Consider the following 7,400-nt stretch of genomic DNA (forward strand, 5'->3'; position numbering starts at 1 on the left):
TGTATATAGCCTCCACATTGACTCTGTACCGGTACCCCCTGCATATAGCCTCCACATTGACTCTGTACCGTAATACCCTGTGTATAGCTTACACATTGACTCTATACCGTAATACCCTGTATATAGCCTCCACATTGACTCTGTACCGGTACCCCCTGTATATAGCCTCCACATTGACTCTGTACCGGTACCCCCTGTATATAGCCTCCACATTGACTCTGTACCGGTACCCCCTGTATATAGTCTCCACATTGACTCTGTACCGGTACCCCCTGTATATAGCCTCCACATTGACTCTGTACCGGTACCCCCTGCATATAGCCTCCACATTGACTCTGTACCGTAATACCCTGTGTATAGCTTCCACATTGACTCTATACCGTAATACCCTGTATATAGCCTCCACATTGACTCTGTACCGGTACCCCCTGTATATAGCCTCCACCTTGACTCTGTACCGGTACCCCCTGTATATAGCCGCCCCATTGACTCTGTACCTGTACCCCCTGTATATAGTCTCCACACTGACTCTGTACCAGTACCCCCTGTATATAGCCTCCACATTGACTCTGTACCGTAACACCCTGTATATAGTCTCCACATTGACTCTGTACCGGTACCCCCTGTATATAGCCTCCACATTGACTCTGTACCGGTACCCCCTGTATATAGCCTCCACATTGACTCTGTACCGGTACCCCCTGTATATAGTCTCCACATTGACTCTGTACCGGTACCCCCTGTATATAGCCTCCACATTGACTCTGTACCGGTACCCCCTGTATATAGCCTCCACATTGACTCTGTACCGGTACCCCCTGTATATAGCCTCCACATTGACTCTGTACCGTAATACCCTGTATATAGCCTCCACATTGACTCTGTACCGGTACCCCCTGTATATAGCCTCCACATTGACTCTATACCGGTACCCCCTGTATATAGCCTCCACATTGACTCTGTACCCTTCCCTGTACCCTTCCTGTATTTGTTATTTGATTGCTGCTCTTTAATCTCTTGTTATTTATCTGTATTTTTTGGAACTACACTGTTGGTTAAGGGCTCGTAAGTCTACAGGTCTACTTGTTGTATTCAGCATTTCACTGTAAGGTCTACAACACCTATTGTATAATTTTATTTTATTTGAAATACATCAAACATATGGCTTAATGCAATTCCATTCGCTCCATTCCAGACCTTATTATGAGCTGTTATTCCCTCAGCAGTCTCCTGTGACACACACAGAGGAATTCAGAACAATCCAGTCCAAGAGAGATTAGGAAGCAGAGTAAATGAGAGAGGGAGAAAGACAAAGGATATGTAATAAGGAGACACATGACAAGGACACAAGAAGACAGTCGAGAAAGGTTCTCATTTATCTTGTAGCAACGAGAGAGAGAGAGAGAGAGAGAGAGAGAGAGAGAGAGAGAGAGAGAGAGAGAGAGAGAGAGAGAGAGAGAGAGAGAGAGAGAGAGAGAGAGAGAGAGAGAGAGAGAGAGAGAGAGAGAGAGAGAGAGAGAGAGAGAGAGAGAGATGGGGGTAACAACAGTTGTGGGTATGTGCCTGTTGTGGGTATGTGCCTCAGCTCTGGGGCAGACTGGTGGTAGGATAGAGACCAGTGGTGGTAGTATAGAGACTGGTGGTAGTATAGAGACTAGTGGTGGTAGTATAGAGACTGGTGGTAGGATAGAGACTAGTGGTGGTAGTATAGAGACTGGTGGTAGGATAGAGACTGGTGGTAGGATAGAGACTGGTGGTAGGATAGAGACCAGTGGTGGTAGTATAGAGACTGGTGGTAGGATAGAGACTAGTGGTGGTAGTATAGAGACTAGTGGTGGTAGTATAGAGACTGGTGGTAGGATAGAGACTAGTGGTGGTAGTATAGAGAATGGTTCACCTGGTAGAGCAGACCATTTAACTGGTGATACTAGTGATGACACTAGTAGCCCTGAAATTGTAATTGGTCAAACCGTTGATACGGGTAATGATGTAACTGGCGTCGGTGGTCCGACTGGTTCCGTGGGCCGTCTGCTGGTAGTACCGATGGACGGAAGCCACTGGGTGGGGGTTAAGGCCATCGCCGAGGAGATGGGTCGCCGTGGACACCAGGTTACCGTGGTGATCCCCGAGGTGAGCATGCGTCTGGGCCCCAGCAGCAACTGCAGGACTGTGTCATATCCTGTCCCCTACGGCCAGGAGACAGTGGACATGCTGATGGACAAGCATACAGATAACCTGCGTGCTGCCACACTGCCCCTAGTGGAGCGGATGACTCAACGCATGGCTAATATCCAGAGTGTCAGCTCCTTCATACTGACTACTGCTGAGAGTCTGCTGTTCAACACCACACTAATCACATCTCTGGAACAGCAGGTCAGTCAGGGTGTGTGTGTGTGTGTGTGTGTGTGTGTGTGTGTGTGTGTGTGTGTGTGTGTGTGTGTGTGTGTGTGTGTGTGTGTGTGTGTGTGTGTGTGTGTGTGTGTGTGTGTGTGTGTGTGTGTGTGTGTGAGGTCATGTGAGCTTGTGTGTTCCTCCTTACCTCCTCTCTCCTTCCCTCCCTCTCTCGCTCTCTCCTTCCCTCTCTATCTCCCCCTCTCCTTCCCTCTCTTCCTCTCCCTCTCCTTCCCCCTCTCTCTCTCTCTCTCTCCTTCCCTCCCTCCCTCTCTCACTCTCTCCTTCCTCTCTATCTCCCCCTCTCCTTCCCTCTCTCCCTCTCACTCTCCTTCCCTCTCTCCCCTCTCTCCTTCCCTCCCTCTCTCCCCTCTCTCTCCTTCCTTCCTTCTCTCCCTCTCTATCTCCCCTCTCCTTCCCTCTCTCCCTTTCCCTCTCTTTCCCTCTCTCTCCCTCTCTCCTTCCCTCCTCTCTCCTCTCTCCTTCCCTCTCTATCTCCCCCTCTCCCTCTCCCTCTCCTTCCCTCTCTCTCACTCCCTCCTTCCCTCCTCTCTCCACCTCTCTCTCCCCCTCTCTCCTTCCCTCCCTCTCTCCCCCTCTCTCCTTCCTTCCTTCTCTCCCTCTCTATCTCCCCCTCTCCTTCCCTCTCTCCCTCTCTTTCCCTCTCTCTCCCTCTCTCCTTCCCTCCTCTCTCCCTCTCTCCTTCCCTCTCTATCTCCCCCTCTCCCTCCCTCTCTCTCTCTCTTTCCCTCTCTTTCCCTCTCTCTCCCTCTCTCCTTCCCTCTCTCCTTCCCTCCTCTCTCCCTCTCTCCTTCCCTCTCTCTCCCTCTCTCCTTCCCTCTCTATCTACCCCTCTCCTTCCCTCTCTCCCTTTCCCTCTCTTTCCCTCTCTCTCCCTCTCTCCTTCCTCCTCTCTCCTCTCTCCTTCCCTCTCTATCTCCCCCTCTCCCTCTCCTTCCCTCTCTCTCCTCCCTCCTTCCCTCCCTCTCTCCACCTCTCTCTCTCCCCCTCTCTCCTTCCCTCCCTCTCTCCCCCTCTCTCCTTCCTTCCTTCTCTCCCTCTCTATCTCCCCCTCTCCTTCCCTCTCTCCCTCTCTTTCCCTCTCTCTCTCTCTCTCCTTCCCTCCTCTCTCCTCTCTCTCCTTCCTCTCTATCTCCCCCTCTCCCTCCCTCTCTCTCTCTCTTTCCCTCTCTTTCCCTCTCTCTCCCCTCTCTCCTTCCTCTCTCTCCCTCTCTCCTTCCTCCTCTCTCCCTCTCTCCTTCCCTCTCTCTCCCTCTCTCCTTCCCTCTCTATCTCCCCCTCTCCTTCCCTCTCTCCCTCTCCCTCTCTTTACCTCTCTCTCCCTCTCTCCTTCCCTCCTCTCTCCCTCTCTCCATCTTTCCCTCTCTCTCCAGGGTTTTGATGCGGTGTTGACCGACCCGCTGGTCCCTACAGGCAGTCTGATAGCCAGGCGTCTGGGCGTTCCGTCTGTGTGTCTGCTCAGAGGGATCCCCTGTGGTCTGGACCTGGCCTCAGCCGCCTGCCCCTCTCCTCCATCTTACGTTCCACGCTTCTTCACCAAATACACACATAGCATGAGCTTTCCACAAAGGGTGGGCAATGTACTGGTGAGGACACGCACACGACTGCATGCACGACCTTACGCACACACACTGCACATGCATGCACACACACACCCTGGGCAGCAGGGTAGCCTCGTGGTTAGAGTGTTGGGCCAGTAACTGAAAGGTTCAAAGTGGGTCAGAAGTTTACATACACTAAGTTGACTGTGCCTTTAAACAACTTGAAAAATTCCAGAAAATGATGTCATGGCTTTAGAAGCTTCTATTTCAAGGCCTACCTTCAAACTCAGTGCCTCCTTGCTTGACATCATAGGAAAATCAAAAGAAATCTGCCAAGTCTGGTTCATCCTTGGGAGCAATTTCCAAACACCTGAAGGTACCACGTTCATCTGTACAAACAATAGTATGGAAGTATAAACACCATGGGACCACGCAGCCGTCATACCGCTCAGGAGGGAAACGCATTCTATCCCCTAGAGATGAACGTACTTTGGTGCGAAAAGTGCAAATCAATCTCAGAACAACAGCAAAGGACCTTGTGAAGATGCTGGAGGAAACCGGTACAAAAGTATCTATATCCACAGTAAAAGGAGTCCTATATCAACATAACCTGAAAGGCCGCTCAGCAAGGGAGAAGCCACTGCTCCAAACCGCCATAAAAAAGCCAGACTACGGTTTGCAACTTCACATGGGGACAAAGATCATACTTGTTGGAGAAATGTCCTCTGGTCTGATGAAACAAAAATAGAACTGTTTGGCCAATATGACCATCGTTATGTTTGGAGGATAGAGGGGGACAACGACCCCAAGCATACTTCCAAAGTTGTAGCAAAATGGCTCAAGGACAACAAAGTCAAGGTATTGGAGTGGCCATCACAACACCCTGACCTCAATCCCATAGAAAATTTGTGGGCAGAACTGAAAAAGTGTGTTAAGTTAAAGAATTTAAAGGCAATGCTACCAAATACTAATTGAGTGCATGTAAACTTCTGATCCACTGGGAATGTGATGAAATAAATTAAAGCTGAAATAAATAATTCTATGACATGTCACATTCTTAAAATAAAGTGGTGAATCTAACTGACCTAAGACAGGGAATTTATACGAGGATTAGATGTCAGGAATTGTGAAAAACTGTGTCACGACTTCCGCCGAAGTCGGTTCCTCTCCTTGTTCGGGCGGCGTTCGGCGTCGCCGGTCTTCTAGCCATCATCGATCCACTTTTCATTTTCCATTTGTTTTGTCTTGTCTTCCTCACACCTGGTTCCAATTCCCTCATTACATGTTGTGTATTTAACCCTCTGTTCCCCCCCATGTCCTTGCCCAGAAATGTTTATTGTAAGTGCATGTGCACGTTTAGCTGGTGTGCAAAGGGTTTTGTACCCATTTGACTGTTTGTTCTGGATGCCGGTGGTTTTATGTGTTCAAATGCTCCGTTGTAAACCCAGTTTTTGCTGGTAGTATAGAGACTGGTGGTAGTATAGAGACTGGTGGTAGTATAGAGACTGGTGGTAGTATAGAGACTGGTGGTAGTATAGAGACTGGTGGTAGTATAGAGACTAGTGGTGGTATAGAGACTGGTGGTAGTATAGAGACTAGTGGTGGTATAGAGACTAGTGGTGGTATAGAGACTAGTGGTGGTATAGAGACTAGTGGTGGTATAGAGACTGGTGGTAGTATAGAGACTAGTGGTAGTATAGAGACTGGTGGTGGTAGTATAGAGACTAGTGGTGGTATAGAGACTAGTGGTGGTATAGAGACTAGTGGTGGTAGAATATAGACTAGTGGTGGTAGTATAGAGACTGTGATAGTATAGACACTGGTGGTAGAATAGAGACTGGTGGTGGTAGTATAGAGACTGGTGGTAGTATAGAGACTACTGGTGGTAGTATAGAGACTGGTGGTAGTATAGAGACTGGTGGTAGTATAGAGACTAGTGGTGGTAGTATAGAGACTAGTGGTAGTATAGAGACTGGTGGTAGTATAGAGACTGTGATAGTATAGAGACTGGTGGTAGTATAGAGACTAGTGGTGGTAGTATAGAGACTGGTGGTAGTATAGAGACTGGTGGTGGTATAGAGACTGGTGGTGGTATAGAGATTGGTGGTAGTATAGAGACTGGTGGTAGTATAGAGACTAGTGGTGGTACTATAGGGACTGGTGGTAGTATAGAGACTGGTGGAAGTATAGAGACTAGTGGTGGTAGTATAGAGACTGGTGGTGGTATAGAGACTGGTGGTGGTATAGAGATTGGTGGTAGTATAGAGACTGGTGGTAGTATAGAGACTGGTGGTGGTAGTATAGAGACTGGTGGTAGTATAGAGACTGGTGGTAGTATAGAGACTGGTGGTAGTATAGAGACTAGTGGTGGTACTATAGGGACTGGTGGTAGTATAGAGACTGGTGGTAGTATAGAGACTGGTGGTAGTATAGAGACTGGTGGTAGTATAGAGACTAGTGGTGGTAGTATAGAGACTAGTGGTGGTACTATAGGGACTGGTGGTAGTATAGAGACTGGTGGTAGTATAGAGACTGGTGGTAGTATAGAGACTGGTGGTAGTATAGAGACTAGTGGTGGTACTATAGGGACTGGTGGTAGTATAGAGACTGGTGGTTGTATAGAGACTGGTGGTAGTATAGAGACTGGTGGTAGTATAGAGACTGGTGGAAGTATAGAGACTAGTGGTGGTAGTATAGAGACTGGTGGTAGTATAGAGACTGGTGGTAGTATAGAGACTGGTGGTAGTATAGAGACTAGTGGTGGTAGTATAGAGACTAGTGGTGGTACTATAGGGACTGGTGGTAGTATAGAGACTGGTGGTAGTATAGAGACTGGTGGTAGTATAGAGACTAGTGGTGGTACTATAGGGACTGGTGGTAGTATAGAGACTGGTGGTAGTATAGAGACTGGTGGTAGTATAGAGACTGGTGGTAGTATAGAGACTGGTGGAAGTATAGAGACTAGTGGTGGTAGTATAGAGACTGGTGGTAGTATAGAGACTGGTGGTAGTATAGAGACTGGTGGTAGTATAGAGACTAGTGGTGGTAGTATAGAGACTAGTGGTGGTACTATAGGGACTGGTGGTAGTATAGAGACTGGTGGTAGTATAGAGACTGGTGGTAGTATAGAGACTGGTGGTAGTATAGAGACTAGTGGTGGTACTATAGGGACTGGTGGTAGTATAGAGACTGGTGGTTGTATAGAGACTGGTGGTAGTATAGAGACTGGTGGTAGTATAGAGACTGGTGGAAGTATAGAGACTAGTGGTGGTAGTATAGAGACTGGTGGTAGTATAGAGACTGGTGGTAGTATAGAGACTGGTGGTAGTATAGAGACTAGTGGTGGTAGTATAGGGACTAGTGGTGGTACTATAGGGACTGGTGGTAGTATAGAGACTGGTGGTAGTATAGAGACTGGTGGTAGTATAGAGACTAGTGGTGGTACTA

The 7,400-nt window shown here is 48.3% G+C and overlaps 1 pseudogene; it reads left to right on the forward strand.

Moving 5' to 3' along the window:
* The first annotated feature begins 1,257 nt into the window (after positions 1–1,257).
* Positions 1,258–7,400, forward strand: part of LOC124022780 — a 16,241-nt pseudogene continuing 10,098 nt past the window's right edge.

This window comes from Oncorhynchus gorbuscha, unplaced genomic scaffold (assembly GCF_021184085.1).
Source record: "Oncorhynchus gorbuscha isolate QuinsamMale2020 ecotype Even-year unplaced genomic scaffold, OgorEven_v1.0 Un_scaffold_1419, whole genome shotgun sequence".
Taxonomy (NCBI): Eukaryota; Metazoa; Chordata; class Actinopteri; order Salmoniformes; family Salmonidae; genus Oncorhynchus; species Oncorhynchus gorbuscha.